Raw genomic sequence first — 19,638 nt, forward strand, 5'->3', positions numbered from 1 at the left:
GTGGGTCTATACTAAGCTTTAATATCTCCAGAGAAGGCAACACACACTCCTTCAGTGATTCCTATTCTAATGTCTTAACAGTCCTTAGTCCTCCAATTTTTTATAAATCACCTAACATTTCTTTGCTCCTGCTTTTTTGGAGGGGGGCTTTATTCTAATCCCTAAAGTTTAAACATCCAGATAAGAGTGTTTAAAATCTTGTATTAGTTTTTTTTTTTTTCAACATTAGCAAGAAACCCAAATGGCCTAAACTGGTGTCTTTCTCATCTCTCATGTTGGTTCAGTATGTTCAACTTCATCCTGCTGCCAATAAAGCTGTCACATTATTAATGGAGCCTGATGTATTCAGATTCTTTCTCAGTTCAGAGTGCAGGAGTAGCTCATGCTGAAAAGAAGCAAACTGCAGTGTTCAGCCTACATACATAGAATACTGTACCATGTGGGCTGCAGTGAGGAAGCCACTAGATTCTTTGTAAGCCAATGCATTAGCACATATTCAAAAAGCCCACTTTTGGTGTCAGTTAACAAAAAGACTTAAAATTTTAAATCATCATCCAGAAAAAAAGTAATTAGTAAGCATGTATTAATTTTTGTACCTTTTTTCAGGAAATTGGGCAGGTATGAAGAACGGATTTTTATTTGTTTTTATTCTGGTATTAAGGATGCAGTGTGCTGTAGGTGTTAAAGTGTCAGGTATAAATTAAATGAAAAATAGAACAATGGCCAGTAAAACTGGTCTCAAGTGATTCATGTAAAACCTTTAAACGTCTTCTGTACCTAGATAACCTTCTCCCCAGTATCAGCACTTCTCAAATGATTATTGTCCTTGGAGACAGTTTTGTCTCTGTTCATAAAGAGTTTTAGATAGTAAAAGCCAACAAGAAAAAATTTCTGTCAACCAGGATGGATTACCCTTTCAAGTATACTTTTTCTTATCTTGTAAAATAAGCCATTGTACATGGTTTTACAAGTGTGTAGTACTGAGCTCCCAACTAGCCTGGGTATGGGAATGAGTTTTTAAATACATACTTACAGAACAGAGAGAAGCAGGAACACACAAAAGGGAAAACTGTAGATCTGGTTTTTGTTTTAAAATGTCATGACTTGACCAAGGGCTGCAGTAGAAATCTTCAACTTTCTTCCAAATGAAATTTTTTGACTTGTGCATTTCTCTATAAAATATTTGCTTTTGGATGGGACACTTTTCTACCCAGGCATGATCTATTTCAGCCATATTTTCAATGACCACCCCTTAGGTTTTTAATGTTTATCTTATTTCAATACAAACATCCATGGAGAAAAGTGCACACATCCTAAGTGTACAGCCCGATGGATCTCAGCTCACTGAACGTGCCCATGCCCATCTAAACAGTGACTTGAGCCTCCATCAAGAACCATGATATTAACTCCAAATCCTCTTGTGCCCGCTCCAGCCACCACTTCCCAATAGGATAAAAAGACTTGTGGCCATTTTTGAACTTTATGTTCATAAAGTCATACTAAATGTGTTTTTTCATATCTGATTTCTTTTACTCAACATTATGTTTGGGAAATTCATTAATTTCTTCACTTTTATGCTTCCTCCTTCATTTTTATGCTTCTCATTTTTTTCTTCTCTCTTCTCTGATAAACAAACACTTGGATTTTATCTGTCATCTACTTGATTCGGTCATGACACCCATTGCATATACGTAGTATAGAGTGACTCGAAGCCATGTCCTCATGGTGGCTTTGATGGCTGAGGTTGTCCCTGATCTATCTCCTCTGCAGTTATCTGGGGAGAACTGAAAGCTAAGAAGAGAAAGGAGGAAAAGACATGGTCAGCTCTCCTCTGCCTTGTGGCATCTTTTCCTTCAACACTCCCCTTTTCAGGTCAGGCATAGTGGCTCACGCCTGTAATCCCAGCTACTCGGGAGGCTAAGGCAGGAGAATCACTTGAGTTCAGGAGTTTGAGAACAGCCTGGGCAACATAGTAAGACCCTGTCTCAAATAAAAACCCAACCAAACAACAGCAAAACCTCCAAACCAGTGCCTAACACTCTCCTTTTTACTATAACCCAACCTCTCAAGTGGGAGGAGTTTGTAGATACCAGCTACACTGGCTATGTCAAACTCCATGGCAACTTTTCCCAAGCAGGAGAGAGGGAGAAGTAGAGGAGGGAATTCTGGAACAGATTACTAGCTTTCATAAAGGGATAATTTGCTTAGGTGATAATTTGTTCATGATTTTCCCCCCTCTTCTGGTGAGTTTGACCATATTAATACTTTATGAAATATATCACTAAATTTACCTTTAACAACGTGTTATATGGTTTGAGAGAGAGAAAGAAAGAGAGAGAAAGTGATTTAAACTGCATAGGCACATAGCATAGATGAAGCAGTCCAAGGGCTCTGATCAATTCAAGTTTGGGCAATTTTATGAAGATTTATTTATTCCAAGACAATTTGTGGTACACAGTTGATATTAGTAGCTCTGTAATTTTTGTCATGTTTTTATGAAATACTAGTCAAATTCATTATTTTCATGCACTATTCAAAAGGTAATAGCTCTCCGAATTTGTCAACTTCAATTCCTAATGCGATATCAAGAAAATTAATAGGATGTCTAACCACTCTTTCAACATACTCTTTTGGCCTTAAAGGTGAAGAATATTTATCGGAATGCAGTCAACTTAGATTTTTAAGTTATAGTCAAAGCGGTTATGAAAGAAAGTATTTATAAGAGAAATATGCATTCTTTTCTGAATACTTCTTTGTATGTTACAATTGACATTTGCAGCACTGGGAAAAATTTTAGACTGAAGCTGGATATTGGAGGAAGTGGGAGGAAACAGTTATGGCTGTTGTGATTTTAGATGCTACAGAAGATATAGAGCTTCCTGTAACTGCAGTGACAGCAGGAAGGGGAGTCAGGGTGGTGGAGTATGGAGTAGGGGCTGGTGAATCCTCTGGAAAGTTTCCTCTTAGGCTACTTGACGCTGGTTATCTCTCTGGGAAAGCCACTGTAGACATGATGACTCATTCAGAGAGGCCCCTTCCGTGCTCCTCTTCGTGGGGTATGAGAACTATTCTGACTTACAACATAAAATGTTGAAAAACCTGTATATACAGGCACTAAAAATTCCCCAAACCCAACATATAAAGGACATAGGGAATCAGAAACTTCTTTCTAAAGGACTTAAGAGTAGAAGATGTGTAGAAAATTTGACTTTAGGTATTTTGGGACACACACTGATTAAGGGCAACTTGATCTGCATGATGACTTTCAAGTAGGACTCGGGCTTCATCAGTCATGTATCCACAATAGTCATATAGGAAATTCGTATGGACTTGAATTACTAGCTGAAACTCTTCTCCAAAGTGTCTTTGTTTAAAGGAGAGAAAAACCACTGTTCACTAAGTGTCCCAGCCAGATTACTCTGTCACTTGCTACAGCATCTCAGTGTCTGGAATTCCACATGGCTTCCTGCTTGTAGTAAACCACTTCCTTTGCGAGTACGTCTGCTACTGTACATGTCTGCTACTGTACTTGCAGCGTTCCAGACCCTCACTGTCACTTTGTTACCCTACAACTATATTCAGTTTAACAAAAAGGGACCCTCAGAGCTGGGAAGGGACCATCTGGACCAGCTAGTCCAGGAAGCTCAGGGTGTGTTCCTAACAGTGTCCAAAGCGGACTCCATAGAGTTGGGCTTGGAGAATGGGTGAGTCAAACTGGGGTGCTCAATGCCTCTACCAGCTTTCACCCTGCCCTGCTCCAAACAAAACAGAAAAGGGCTTGAAACTCAATGACCTAGTCCAATCCCTTCCTTTTTCAGGTGAGAAAACTGGGGCCTGAAAAGCTGCTTTTCTAGATACAAAGCACATGAGAGTGATAACGATGTAACTGCTCTAGAAATTGATATTACCTGGTTAACTGAACCTCCAGTCTCACTGTGGAAGAGAGAGGTAAAAGGTAACACAACTTCGTAAAGCTTTGGTTTCATTTAGAGATTTTAACCTACCTAGAATGTGCTTGCCACTTCTTTTGATTCTCTTCATTATCGGAACACAGCTTTGGAGAGTTGTGCATGCTGTTGTAGGATTTTTTTTTTTTTTTAAGAGACAGTTTTGCTTTGTCACTCAGGATGAAGTGCTGTGATGCCATCATAGCTCATTGCATCCTCCAACTTCTAAGCTGAAGCCATCCTCCAGCTTCACAGCCTCAGCCTCCCATGCAGCTGGCTCTACAGGCATGCACCACCATGTTTAGCTAATTACAATTTTTTTTTTTTTTAAGAGATGGGTTCTCTCTATGTTGCCCAAACTGGTCTCAAACTTCTGGCCTCAAACAATCATCTTGCTTCAGCCTCCCAAAATGTTGGGATTACAGATTTGAGCCACTATACTTGGCCAGGAAAGAATTTAATGTCAACTTTCATCTAGTGCTTCTCATGGCAGTGTTAGGCTGAACACTGGATACTATGGTGAAGACTGTTAGTTACTTTAAGCTTACCCGTAGTGCACAGCTCTCCTTTTACATGCCGTAAAGAAAACCATGATGAAATGATATACATGCCTAATCCACACTGCACAGTTCCTGGATGACTTGTGATGACGCTGGAGGTCTTTGCTTTCACTCCTCCACCTGGCTAAGCCCATCTCTCCCTTAGACCCTCTCTCTAAAACTCTAGACTCTTGTCGGCATTCCCCACTTGACATTTCCACTTGCTTGTCTGATAAACATCTCCAACTCAACAGGAACGAAAGTCAATTTCTAATCTTTTGTTCTAAGCCTGTTCTCCCTGAGCATTTTTCATTTTGGTTCCTGGCAATTCTATCCTTCCAAATATCCTATCTATTCTATCCTCAGGTAAAAATCCTTCGAGTCATTTTTGCCTTTTCTCTTTCTCTCACATTTTCTCTCTACTCTGAGCTAATCCTGAATTTGACCAGTTCTTGCTACTGCCACTGTCGCCACCTTGGGCAGAGTCATATCATTTCTCTCTCGACTTGCTTCAGAGGCTTCCTAAGTTGCCTTTCTACTTCTGCCTTTGCATCCCACTTTCAGTCTATTTTTAGAAAAGTAGAGGGATCTTTAAGTTAAGTCAGATCATGTCATCTTCTTGTCAAAACCATCCAGTGGCTCCCTATGTCATCCAGAGAGAAACTAGAATCCTACAGGGTCCTATGTGATCTATCTTCTATTCTCTGCCCCTTTCCATGTCCCATCTGTCCATGGTCCACCACAACTCCCTCTCTGACTTCATCTTTACTACTCTTGTTCCTGGTCACTCACTGCTCTCCAGCCACATAAGCCTCTGGGCTGAGCTTCCAATTCCCTTGGCACACTTGTGTCTTACAGCATTTGCTCTGGTGGTTCCCTCTAGCCGGATTTTGAACCTCCCACACCTTCAGGACTTTGCTCAAATGTCACTTTCTCAATAATCATCCCAATGAAAATGGAAAAATGACTGCCACTCCACACCTCATCCCATGCCTCCAGTTTTTGCGTATGGATCTCGTAGAAATATTTCTAGATGTGGACTAGCTGAGTTCAAGTTATACACATTTAAAATGTTGCTGGCTCTTGCCAAACTACCATCCAGAGAGTCTTTACCAGTTTACATTTTCACCAAGAGCACATTAATTTCCTTACTCCAAACCCTTAATCATACTCTGAATTATCATTTAAAGCCATATTTGCCAATCCCATAGTCAAAGAATAATAAATTATTATTGTTTTAATTGTAGATGCCTTAGATTACTGTTGAGGATGACCATCTTTTTACATCTTCATTCATAATTTGTGATTTGTGCTTCTATAAATTATCACTTGCCTATTTTTCTTTTTTAAAATTGTCAAATTATTAAAGCTCTTTAAGAATTAACCATTTGTTAGTATTGCACATTGTACCTGGTTTACCTTTTATCTTTTTTATGGTGATTTCCTGATTATGCAAAAGTTTTAGATATTTAGATGTCAACGAGGTCAATCTTTTCTTCCTTTTTTTTTGAGATAGAGTCTCACTCTGTTGTCCAGGCTAAAGTGCAGTGGTGCTATCTCGGTTCACTGCAACCTCCACCTCCCAGTTCAAGTGAACCTTGAATGCCTCAGCCTCCCAAGTATCTGGGATTACAAGTGTGTGCCACCACGCCCAGCTAATTTTTGTATTTTTGGTAGAGATGGGGTTTCACCATGTTGGCCAGGCTGGTTTTGAACTCCTGGCCTCAAGTGATTCACCCACCTCAGCCTCCCAAAATGCTGGGATTACAGGTGTGAGCCACTGTGCCTGGCCTTAACCTTTTCTTATGTGGGATCTAGTTTTCTTGTCTTGCTTAGAAAAGTGTCTGCAGTCCCACATGTGAATAGTCACTCATATTTTATTCTAAGATGTTTATGATTTTATCAGTACATTAACATACAGAATTTGCAGTTTATTTAGATTTAGTATGCCTGATTGATTAGAAAAATGGCTACAATTCTGCACGCTTTTGAGTATGAACCCCCATTTGCAATGTGACTTTGCTCTTCTGTTCATCAGGAGGTGGAATTTGTTTTCCTACCTCTTAAATCTGGGCTGGCCTTGTGACTTGCTTTGACCAATCAAATGTAGTGAGAATGATATTCTGTTAGTCCCAAGACTAGACCTTCAAAGGCCCTTCATGCTCTGCTTGCTCTCTCAGAACCTTACAGTGCCATAGGAATAAGCCTGCTAGGCAGCAAGAGGCATATGACCCTGCTACTCTCATCATTTAGCTGATAGCCAGCCAACTTTTGGAGACATGAGTGAGGCCATCTTAGACCAGCCGGCCCTCAGCCAAGAAGTCAGCTGGACAGTAACTGATGGCAGACCCGTGATGAGCCTGGCCAAGTTCAGAGGAGGTTCTCTGCTGAGTCTAGGCCAAACTGATGACCCATAGAAAAGTAAACTAGACAAATGGTGGTGTTTTTATACTCTGAGGCTTGCCTTATTATGAAGTAGAAGTTAACTGGTATCTGAAGTAGGGAATTTCATTTATTTATCCAAGGGTTAGTCTGTGGTCTAACATCACTACTACATACATAGTTCATCTTTTCTCCATTGATTCAAAATGTTGCTTTTATTTCGAATATATTGTCTTGATTTGTCTGTCGTTTGTGGTATGGCCTCGCTCAATGATATGTTTCAGTATCTGGAAGGACAAGTCTCATTTCATTACTCTTTTCTCCTACAGTCTTAGCTACTGTTACATTTTTATTCTTCCAGATGAACTTGATATTATTTTTTCAAAAAGGGAATGCTGGGTTTTTGATTGGGGTGGTATTAAACATATAATTGAAAAAATATTGACATTTAAAAAATATTGAACCATTTCATCTAGAAACACAATATTTTGAATCATGTTTTAAGTCACATTTTATATAATTCAGAAGAATTTTATAGTTTTTCTCATGTGGCTTTCTCACATTTCTTATAACATAGTTTATATAAAAATGGATTTTTAAATTTATATTTTATTATTTTTGATATTTTGAAAAACCATTAACTTTAGTATATTAATATTATAACTGACTTCCTTACTGAGCTCTCTAATTATTTTTAGAAAATATTTAAAGTTGAGATTTTTAGCTATACAAATCATATCATTGCAAATAATGACAATTGTTCCAGGGTTTTTTTGTTTTTTTTTTATCAGCTCCTGTACAAGGATGGGGGTGGAAATGTGATTGCTGTGCACATGGGAGGTGAGAAAGGAGAGGAGAGCTCTGCAGCAAGTGCAGAGGAAAGGGCCATACTATTAGTTGGCTTGGTGGATGGTGCATTGCTCAAAACCAGGCAACATCTATTGCTGGGGTTCAGATGTGTCTTTGGGGAAGTCTTCTGTACTAGCAGGCTGGCTACCACTGAAGCCCTATGTCTGTTAGAGGCTGAGAAACTTCTTTGGCATGGAGCTAACAGAGTGTAGCCTCCAACAGAAAAGAGGCTCTCCCCACTTGCTGAGGGAATGCAACATGTCATCCACATGCTGAGGATTCCAGAGATTGCAGAGCAACTTTGACTTCTTCAGGGCTCTAGAGCAGCAGCATGGTGGACAGTGTGCTTCTCAGCAGCATAGGCTGCCAGGCCTGGAAAACGGGATAGTACCTGGCAGAAGAAGCACTGGTTGCAGGCATAATCATGATACCTAGTGGCAGCAGCAGGGGCTGGAGGATGCAGACCTCCCTGGAAGAAACGGTACAGGTGCTTGTCATGAAGCAGCTCCCAGTGGGCATGGCAGCACTTTATGGCACCAGAGATGGTGGCTGGGGGACTTCATGTGATACCTAACTGAGCTTGCCTGTGTGAGTCCATTTGAGGCAACCCTTGGGTATTCTAAAAAGTATACAAGGGGACCTGTGTGGCAGGCAAGGGTAAGAGCCAGCAAAATATGGGGAATGAGTATTCCTATAATCCTCTGTACCCATGAGTGAAGGTGTGCTCTAAGCAACATGGGTTACCAAGTGAGGGGATTATTCCCAAATTGGCCATCAGAGCACTAGAAGAACAAGACCATTTGCTACTGCCTGTAGGGTTATCTCTTCATTTCAAAGTTGTTTTAGTAGGACAAACACACATACACACACACACTCATACACACACAGAGAAGTAATCTGGGACACGGGGTTGAAGAATATTGAACAGGTTTTCTTTCTTACATAGACCCTGTCATACAGGCATACAGGGTCTCTGGTATCCTGACTCATTCAAGTCGTGGACATTTGGCTAGGGATAGAGAACCTGTAAGCCATGAAAATTACGCCATGGCTGGTTCAGGTTCTAGGGCTGTAAAAATGACAGTAAGACAGGGCTTAAGTAACTTTCACTTTGGTTTTCTAGTGCATTGCTTTCCTCCCTTTCTCCTTCCTTCGTTTCCTACATTTCTTTCTTCCTTCCTTCCTGGCTTGCATCACCTCCAAATAATTTGAAAACTTATATATTTCCTCTTACATTTATATTTTACATAGAAATATTAAAAATTATAAACTTAAATAATTGCAAATGACACAGTTATCAGATTATTTCATATTACATCTGTGCTTCAAATAAATTTTTTGGAGTTACAGAAGGAAGCTACAAGGAAGGCAGGCATGCAGGAAGGAAGGAAGGAAGACAGGAAGACAATGCATTAGAAAACCAAGTGAAAGTTACCTGTTATGTCTTCATAGAATGTGCCCACCACATAATTAATTGACAAAACCATTCCTCATCGTCAACCCAAACAGCCAAATTAAGCTTTCTTTCTGACAAAAAGTGGCTTCCTTGATGTTTTAAAATTCCATTCAAATGCATTCCTGGGATAACCATCCCACTTCTCAACTCTCATCCTAAAATAGAGGGAAGAAGAGAGAGTACAAGGAATGGGAATACAAACAGGCTGGGAGACTAACCTGAGTTTGTCATTTGGGTGCAATAAGACTTTGCCTCCTCCATATTTTCTATTTCACTGGCTTCGTTTGCCCTCACAGAGCTCTTCCTCAGGGGTCATCCTTTTTCAAATTGCCCATGGTTTTAGTGACCTGGGGGTCTTTCTGGCCTGAGGTGATGCTCCACAGTAAAACTGGGGAAGGCCATGCCATTCTTCTGTGAGGAGGGAGAGGAGGATTGTAACAGGGGCGGTGACGGAGGGGACCCTGCCTCACCATCAGAGGCTGTGCCGGGACAATCACTTTTAAGAAAAGACACAGATGTCGAGGACCCGGACCTTGATTCCTTCCACAGTGTCCAGCCCATGTATTCCCCTCACAGCCTTTGTGTGCACCAGAATCTTATGTCAATTAAAAGACCGATAGGGAACTAGCAAGAATGTAATGGAAAGGAGACAGCTCTGATTAAGTCATGGGCAGTGCAGAGGGCCTTCGTTCTTCCCCCGGGAGGCACTCCTAAATTCAAAGCCCAATTTTGGTGTCTCAGCAGCCCACAGGGAAAGAGATCTGCCACGTGAGGAGCCTACAGCCGGAGCTCATTTATCTCATCTATTTGTGCCATTTTAAGTGTTGGTCGGCCGGTCAATCGGTCGGACACACATCATCAACACCTGGAAGTTCATCCTTTTACAAAAGAAGGAAGTTCTCGTTGTGCCTGGGTTGCATTCTTCTGCCTGATCCTTCTCTCTGTGCTATTGGGTCTCCCTTACTACTCCAGCCCCCAGGTTTCAGTAAAGAGGCCAGTCTTCACCTACCACAACCCACCCTTGCTAAGCCACTGGCCTCAAGGAGAAAAGTAATCCTCCCCAAGTGCAGTATCTCCCAGGTAATCTCTTGCCCACATTACACAGAGCCTCTATGAGTCTTCTCACCTCAGACAGCGAGTCCTTCTCTGGATGTTCCCTGAGCTTTTTCCAATCATAACACTTAGAATGTTGACTTATGCTGACTTTTCTCCCTAAGTCATCAAGATGTTTTATTTCTCCTGCAGAATGGAAACTCTTTGGAGGTGGAGATTTTATTTTTCCTTTTTATTCATCTTTGTTCCCTCTGCAGCATCAAGAATGGGGTGTCTTACATAGTAGATGTTCAACAAATATTGGTTGAATTAATAAACTTAGAGGTGACATAATATACACATAAAATAGGAGATGCAACTCAGGCCCCAAGTACAAATTCATATAAAGACAAATATTTACAACGGACGTTTTAAACAGTTATAATGGATGTTATTGGCTCCATGTTATTGACAAAGAATTTCATGGAATCCAAGTGGATGGCCTCGCGTTTTGATGACATTTTGTGGTTAGGATATCAAGCCTGTAACCAGGTCTGAAACTGAAGCCACCCTGTCTCTGGGCGTCAGGTGGCGCTCATACACCACCAGAGAAGTTTTTGCAACTCAGACTGAAGTTTCTGTTTTACAAATGGGATAGCTGTGGCTCTCAGGGAAATTCTGTAAAAAAAATAGATTTCCTGTGGACTACTGGGCCATAGCTCTAGTCTCCAAAGGGGAATTTAATACACATGCATGAAAACCTTATTATAAAGCACCAAGCTTTATAATAGCTGTATTGAAGGGCAAATCCTCTTTCTGTGAACACAGACACTCTTTTCTTGCTTGGTCTTTGTGCTTTTTAAATAGCTTCCTTACAAAGAAAGAAAGACTAAAGGAAAGAGCAGGGAAAGAAAGCTAAAGAAGCAGAGTATTTTAGACTGGAGAGTTACTGATAATCTACAAAGAAATCCAGGGCAGAAGCCTGTGAGTTTGGACAAATTACTTTGGGTTTTTCACACAGGAATGAGGACACTTGATTCAATGTTTTCTGATCTTTAAAGGGAGGTGAATTTTTACACTGTACTGTCAACTCTCATCTCTTTGCTGTGCAAGTATGATTGTGCCTTGATCCCTCTCCGCCTGCCTTCTCTCCTCTCTTATTTCTTGTGTCTAAAGGGGGAGATTAGGGGTAGTTTATCAATCTGCAGGAAGCAAATGGTTAAAGAGAAACAACAGGCTTGGCGATTTACCAATGATAAGACCCTGAGTTAGTGTCCTCCTTAAGCCTCAATTTACTTATCGGTAAGACAGGGTTAAAAATACCTATTTGGAAAGGTTGTTTTTGTAAGTATTGAACAAAATAATAAGTATACGATGAATCCTTTGCTTTCTTCTACCTTTGAATAGACAACAAATGCAGACGAAGGCTAAGAATTTGAGTCTACAACTTTCGTGGATTCATTTTCAGTCTTACGATTTCCAAGGCATCATATCTGTTTTGCTTCAATTGAGCTGACTCTTTGGGACATGATTGTCTATCCATTCATTCAGGTACGGAACAAATATTCATTGAGCACCTACTATGCTCCAGGTATTATACTAGGTACTAATAAGAATAAGTCAACAAGAACGAAATCCTTGACCTCATGGAATGCATGTTTTGTAGCAGAAATAAGCAATAAACGAGTACACAGACATATAATGTGTAATTACAAATATTTGCTGTGAGGGAAATAAACAGGTGCCATGGTTTTTTAAAAAAGTAACAGTGAGTGGAGGAATACCTCAGATACGATGGCCAGAGAAAGCCTCTCTGTGGGAGGTCAAATCAAAATACAGTGGAAGTGGAGATAAAGTGAACCCTTCCCTGTGGAGTAGGTTGTGAAGCAGACCATGATCTGCTGAAAGATCTTTCTTTTATCATTCTTTTATTTTATTTCATTTTACTTTAAGCTCCGGGATACATGTGCAGAACGTGCAGGCTTGTTACATAGGTATACATGTGCCAGGGTGGTTTGCTGTACCTATCAACCCGTCATCTAGGTTTTAAGCCCCACATGCATTAGGTACTTGACCTAATGCTCTCCCTCCCCTTGTCCCCAACCCCCCGACAGGCCCTGGCCCTGGTGTTTGATGTTCCCCTCCCTGTGTCCATGTGTTCTCGTTGTTCAACTCCCACTTCTGAGTGAGAACACGTGGTGTTTGATTTTCTCTTCATCATTCTTAAATTGCAATTGCAACTATATTTATAACAATGTAATGATATCATCCATTTTTCAGTTTATATTAGCATATTTCTTTGGGAGATTCTGTCAAATTTGTCTTCTTAGCCTAACACTTTTTATTCGGCCTGGCCCAGAGTAGGTGCTCAATAAATGCTTGTTAAATGAATAAATGGTTACAACAATCCCCTAATGTAGGCAAGGCAGATACCCTAATGTAAGCAAGGCAGATATTATTGACCCATTGCAGAAATATTAAATCTCTGAATTATAGGGACAAGTCATATGGTTCACAAGGGAGTGGAGTGAGAACAAGATTTTTTATTTTTTTTGAAAAATGTTTACTCCAGTGTTCTTTTATTTTCATCTTTGGAACCAAAGTCTCATCCTTATGTTTGTGGGAGTTCTCTTTCCTATATAAGAATTTCTGGGTGAGATACAGTGTAAATATCTGACAGAAAGTCTGTGTAATCTTGAACAGAATGAATTGTTTTTAAGTAACACTGGCATTAATCTGAGTGGGGTGATCCACACCACTTACACTCCACCCATAACATTCTGGGCAGGCTTATACCTGCCTATTGCTGATTGTTGGCCATGTTTCACAAACCAATGATTAGCTCCAAAATTGTAATGCTTCTATGAGTTGTTATTGAAGAATGGCTCCAATATTCCTGAGGAAGATGTAGTGGCAGCATCATACATAGTGTAGAAAATCAATCAATTTTAGCAGTGAAGGATGGATTCCTTCACATTCCTGTCTATATTCACCTCTCCTTTGTAAACATTTTTTTTTTGGTATGAGGTAAAGTTCAGAGAGATCTGATGTGTTGGAAGATTAAATAGATAACTACCGAGATGCTTGAATAGAACTATTTGAAGAGAAGATCTCTGGCCAGGAAAAAAAACCTCTCCTGAGCATTTAGAATGCTACCCTAATGACTTTGTTTCCTCCTTTCAGTGGGATCTTTGTCTTGCAGCCTTTCTCGAAATACAAAATTTGTTAATCAGTCACTGTGCTAGGCTCTGGGAGAGATGCAAAGAAAAATATGTTTCTTCCAAGAAATTTATTCATTCATTTATTCCAGAGTATTTCTTGAACAACACCCTCTATGTCAGAGACTGGACTAGGCTTTAGGGGAGCTAAATAGCTAACATATTTTGAGTGCTTACTATGGGCAGGCACTGACTGTTCAAAGTGTGTTTCATGTGTTAACACATAGTCTCACAATCTCCCTTTATAAACCAGAAAGTGAGGTCCTTTTTCTCCACAATCTCACCAGCATCTGTTGTTTCTTGACTTTTTAATAATTGCCGTTCTGACTGGTGTGAGATGGTATCTCATTGTGGTTTTGGTTTGCATTTTTCTAATGATCATGTTGAGCTTTTTTTCACATGTTTGTTGGCTGCATTAATGTCTTCTTTTGAGAAGTGTCTGTTCATGTCCGTTGCCTGCTTTTTAATGGGGTTATTTGTTTCTTGGAAATTTGTTTCAGTTCCTTGTGGATTCTGGATATTAGACCTTTGTCAGATGGATAGATTGCAAAATTTTTTCCCAATTTGTAGGTTGCCTGTTCACTCTGATGATAGTTTCTTTTGCTGTGTAGAAGCTCTTTAATTTAATTAGATCCCATTTGTCAATTTTTGCTTTTGTTGCAATTGCTTTTGGCGATTAGGTCATGAAATTTTTGCCCGTGCCTATGTCCTGAATGGTATTGGCTAGATTTTCTTATAGAGTTTTTATAGTTTTGGGTTTTACATTTAAGTCTTTAATCCATTATGAGTTAATTTTTGTTTAAGGTATAAGGAAGGTGTCCAGTTTCAATTTTCTGCATATGGCTAGCCAGTTCTCCCAGCACCATTTATTAAATAGGGAATCCTTTCCCCATTGCTTGTTTTTGTCAGCTTTTTCAAAGATCAGAAGGTTGTAGATGTGCGGTCTTATTTCTGAGTTCTCTATTCTGTTTCATTTGTCTATGTGTTTGTTTTTGTACCAGTACCATGCTGTTTTGGTTACTGTAGTGTTGTAGTATAGTTTAAAGTCTGGTAGCATGATGCCTCCAACTTTGTTCTCTTTGAATAGGATTGTCTTGGCTATATGAGCTTTTTTGCTTCCATACAAATTTTAAAACAGTTTCTTCTAATTGTGTGAAGAATGTCAATAGTAGTTTAATGGGAATAGCATTGAATCTATAAATTAATTTGGGCAGTATGGCTATTTCATGATATTGATTCTTCCTATCCATGAGCATGGAATGTTTTTCCATTTGTTTGTGTCCTCTCCAATTGCTTTGAGGTGTGGTTTGTAGTTCTCCTTGAAGAGGTCCTTCACTTCCCTTGTTAGCTGTATTCCTAGGTATTTTATTCTCTTTGTAGCAATTGTGAATGGGTACCTCCACTTTTTTCTAGGTTTCAATTGTTATTGAAACTCATAGCTGAGGGTGAATTATTTTTGACATTACATTGAGTACTGTGATTTTAAATCTAAAATTTAATAATATGAATATTACTACTATTACTACTACTACACATAGCTAACACTTGTCAAGAACTTACTATATTGCCAGGCACTATTCTAAGTTCTTTACATAAATTGACTCATGCATTGAAAACATCAATTACCATCAATGTGCAGAGTAGTAATTTATATCTTTCCATGAAGTCAGGCTTCTAATGAATGCAGATATCTCTTGTCTTCCCCTTGGGTTGTTTTTGGGCCATAAAGTACAGGTATTATAGTTGTTACGGGTTAAATAGTGTCCCCTCAAAATGTTTACATTGAAGTCCTAGCTCCCAGTACCTGAGAATGTAACCTTATTTGGAAATAGAGTAGTTGCAGAGAGAATTAGTTAAGATGAGATCAGACTTGAGTGGGGAGAGGGCAGTTAATTCAATATGACTGTGTCTTTATAAAAAGGGGACATTTGGACACAGGCACACAGGGAGAACATCATGTGAACATGAAAGCAGAGATAGGGTGATGTTTCCATAAGGCAAGGAACGCCAGTGGCCAGCTAACCATGGGAAGCTAGGGCAGAGGCATGGAACAGATTCTTCCTCATGGCCCTCAGAGAAAACCGTTTCTTCTGACACCTTGTCTTGAACTTCCAGCCTCCAGAACTGCGAAACAATAAATTTCATTTGTTTTAGCTACTTAGTTTGTGGTAATTTGTTCTGGAAGACCTAGCAAAATAATACAATAGCTTACAAAATGTAGATGACTAGCAAAATATACTAGATAAGCAATTCCTTGAATTACTTATTTTTGATGACCCAAGTCTTACTTAGCACATAAATGACTGAGAAAGAAATTAATGAATATTACTTTAGTAAAGGCAACAAAATAACAGCATCACGATGGGCTTTAAAATGGCAGGGGAAACAGCTATGAGTATGCAGCTAGAACTACCTGCTGTTAGGGAGGGAACTATTCCTGTCATGAAAAAATTTAAAGTACATGCTATTGGCTTCGCACATGATTGCAAATGTCAAAATTCCATTAATTTGATTTTTAAAGTTTAAGGTATTCTGCCATTTGGTTACCCAGTATATGAATAGAATGACATTTATTCTACTTGGCTCTCTGTAAGCCACACATGCACATTTGTTTGAAGGGTATCATTTATCCCTTTAATGAGTATTTTGGGAGCACACCATGTTGGATTAAATAGGATGTGTGATCAGAAGGAAAAGAACATACTCTGAAACTTTAGACTCTAATGGAAGACAGACCTAACGAACATGAATGTCTTCAGTTACAATGAAAAACAGTGTGGGATTAAGTGGCAATGAGTGACACAGACAAGACAGTACATCTATAGACTTCAGAGAATGGAGAGAAAGAGCAGGTAAGGCCTTGTGAAGGAGGTAAAATTCTGTTTAGACTTTGCAGGGAGGGGAAAAGAAGGGCCTTTTAGACGAGTGGAGGGAAACTGTGACCCAAAGCAGGAATGAATAAGGTCTGTATTTTGAGGAAAAGTAATGATTTTCTCTTAGCTGGAGTGGGAAATTTTTTTAAAAGGCTATATATTCAGCACCTACTATATGCCAGGCATTCTACCAAGTATTATTTAACTTAATTCATAAAATAGCCTTGGAAATTAGCTGTTACTAACTCCATTTCCAAATGGGGAAATCCTGGCTAAGAAAGGACAAGTCACTTGCCCACGGTCATATGCTGGCCAGTGGTAGAGTAGATGCTTAACCTCAAATCTGTCCCATGTCCCTCACGTGGGTTTGTGTGCTGACCCATCTCCTCCCATCTCAATTTGTCCAAATTTAGATATAATCCAAGTGGACATACATGTTCAAGGAAGATTTCTCTTCCTTCAGTCTATTTAGGGAAAGGTGGGTTTATACCTTTATTTTCCTGAGCTATTTCTTGGTGTCACACGTTCCTATCTCTGGGAACATGAGACCCAGATTGGCTCTGGGTCTCTGCTTGTTTCATAGGTGACCGCTGCGTGGACCCTATGGCCATTGTCCTCATGATATGATGCTACTACTATAATGTTGGCATCAGTGAAATGGTGGTGTTGAGAAGAACACAGTATCTTTTACTACTCTGTTGTGCAATTCTGTACCACACCACCAATACAAAACATTACTGAGGGAATTAACTGGAGGTTATATTCATTAGGATATAGGTTTAGCTATGGAAACAGAGAACCAACATTTGTAATGGGTTAAATAAAGTGGAAGTTTGTTTCTCTGCCATATAAGAGTCTGAGCTGTTATGGTGGTGCTTCTTCATGACAGGGACAGAGAAACTTCCACCTTGTTGTTCTACTACTGCAAGGCAGCTGCATGCAAGATCCAAGATGGCACACCATTGTGTCTACATCCTATTAAGGTCTTTCTAAGGACATGGCCTGGAAGTTGCGCACATTGCTTTCACAATCAACCTATTGGCCACAACTTAGTCACCTGGCCCCATCCAGCTGCAAGGGAGGCTGCTGTCTATATTCTGGGCGGCCAAGAAGCCAGGTAGAGCTCAAAGGCTCCCTGACTATGGAAAGAGGAGAATGAATATTGGGGGATAGTTAGCAATCACTGCTATAGAAGGAATTCTAAAAACAGAGAAAACTATGAAACTTAGATGACAAATATGGCCATCTCCAGAGTCTAGTAAAAGAGATAAAATTATTTAAATCCATTTGTGAAGATATTCTATCCTATAAAAGACATTGTTCAGTTACAGTATTTCCTATTTCAGATGTGCCTTTTTCTTTTAGAGAGAGATGAAAAGATAGAGGATGGGGTTGGGGGGAAAGAGAGAGAGAGAGAGAAAGAGAGAGAGAGAGAGACATCCAAAGGTACATCTTCAGTCTTTTTTTTTTTTTTTTTTTTTGAGAGAGAGAGAAGATCTTGCTCTCTCACCCAGGCTGGAGTACAGTGGTGCAGTCATAGCACCTTGATCTCCCAGGCTCAAGCAATCCTCCTGCTTCAGCTTGCCAAGTAGCTGGGACCACAGGTGTGCACAGCCATGCCTGGCTAAGTTTTATTTTTATTTTTTGTAGAGACAGGATCTCATGTTGTCCAGGCTGCTCTCGTACTCTCAGGCTCAAGCATTCCTCCCATCTTGGCCACCAAATATTGGGATTACAGGCATAAGCCACCAAGTTTAGTCTCATCTCTAGTCTTTTAAAGGAAACTATATCCTCTTCTCACTCTTGGATCTCTCCCCGAGAACTATTCTTAGACACAGTAACGTGCAGCCGCACCTTTGAAAATTCTGAGTTATCCTATCCAGAGCTGGCCACAAGAGACATAAAGCAGAAAACCCCAGGGTCACCTCTGGTTGACGTGAAGTTATGTTGCTTCATTCTCTTGTGTACCATGTGGGTGGTTAATGGAATACGTGTGTGTATGCACACCCACAGATACACACTCATATCCCAGTCACTGGGACAATAGTTATCTTAGAGTTGATGCAGTCTAAGTCCAAATTAATGAAGAAAACACTTTTTAAGTGTATAATCTGCACAGATATGCAACCCACAGTATGGAGAGGGCTTGATGCTCTACATGGAGCAGTGTGAATTTCTTCTTGATTACAGGAGATCTATTCTTCTTTACAAACATCAGAGCCATCCACCACTAAGAACTGCTCTTCAGCTATTCAAAGAAGCATTGAAATTCCACTTTTTTTCCCTTTGGCTCAGATAAAAGTTTCACTAAAACTATGCTTCTGTCTTTCCAAACGAATCTATGAAGTTCACAATATAACAAAATATGAACATGTATTTGCCTCTTTTCAAGGTAAACCCTAGTGTTTGTGAAGGTGTGGTAGTTAGAGTTTTACTTCTAATTACATTTGGTTAAAAACTCCTTTACAATTTTTAAAGTAAATTTACACATTTCCTTAAAAATGTGAGACTTCTCTGAATTTGATCATCCTGTGATGAAGGTAAGTTTTTCTGGTGTGCTGAGTTTTCTTTGGCATGTCTCGTCTGTCTGGCTGTGCCTCCTTTGATTCCTAGCTCTACTTTAATTCAGGATGCATTGCATCCTTTCTGTTGCTAAATACAGACACATGTCACTTAATAATGAGAAATGTGTCATCAGGTAATTTCTGTGCAAACATCATTGTGTACTTAGGCAAATCTGGATGGTCTAGCCTGCTATACACCTAGGCTATATGGTATAGCCTATTTCTCCTAGGCTACACATCTGTAAGTATTGTCACTTATTGAATACTGTATGCAATTGTAACACAATGGCAAGTACTTGTGTATCTAAACATATCTCAACATGGAAATGGTCCAGTAAAAATATGGTATAAAGGATAGAAATGGTACACTCTGGGCACTTATATGTATAGAGCATTTATCATGAATGGAGCTTGTGAGATTATAAGTTGTGAGTAAGTCAGTGTATTGGTCTATTTTTATGCTGCTATAAAGAACTACTTGAGACTGGGTAATTTCTGAAGAAAAGAGGTTTAGTTGACTCACAGTTCCACAGGCTTAACAGGAAGCATGACTGGGAGGCCTCAGGAAACTTACAATCATGGCGGAAGGTGAAGGGGAAGCAAGCACCTTCTTCACATGGTGGCAGGAGAGAGAGAGAGGAGGGGGGAGTGCCACACACTTTTAAACAACCAGATCTCATGAGAACTGACTCACTATCATGAGAACAGCAAGGGACAAATATGCCCCCATGATCCGATCACCTCCCACCACCCCCCTTCTCCAATTTGACATGAGATT

This window comes from Gorilla gorilla, chromosome 17 (assembly GCF_029281585.2).
Source record: "Gorilla gorilla gorilla isolate KB3781 chromosome 17, NHGRI_mGorGor1-v2.1_pri, whole genome shotgun sequence".
In the NCBI taxonomy this organism is placed as follows: domain Eukaryota; kingdom Metazoa; phylum Chordata; class Mammalia; order Primates; family Hominidae; genus Gorilla; species Gorilla gorilla.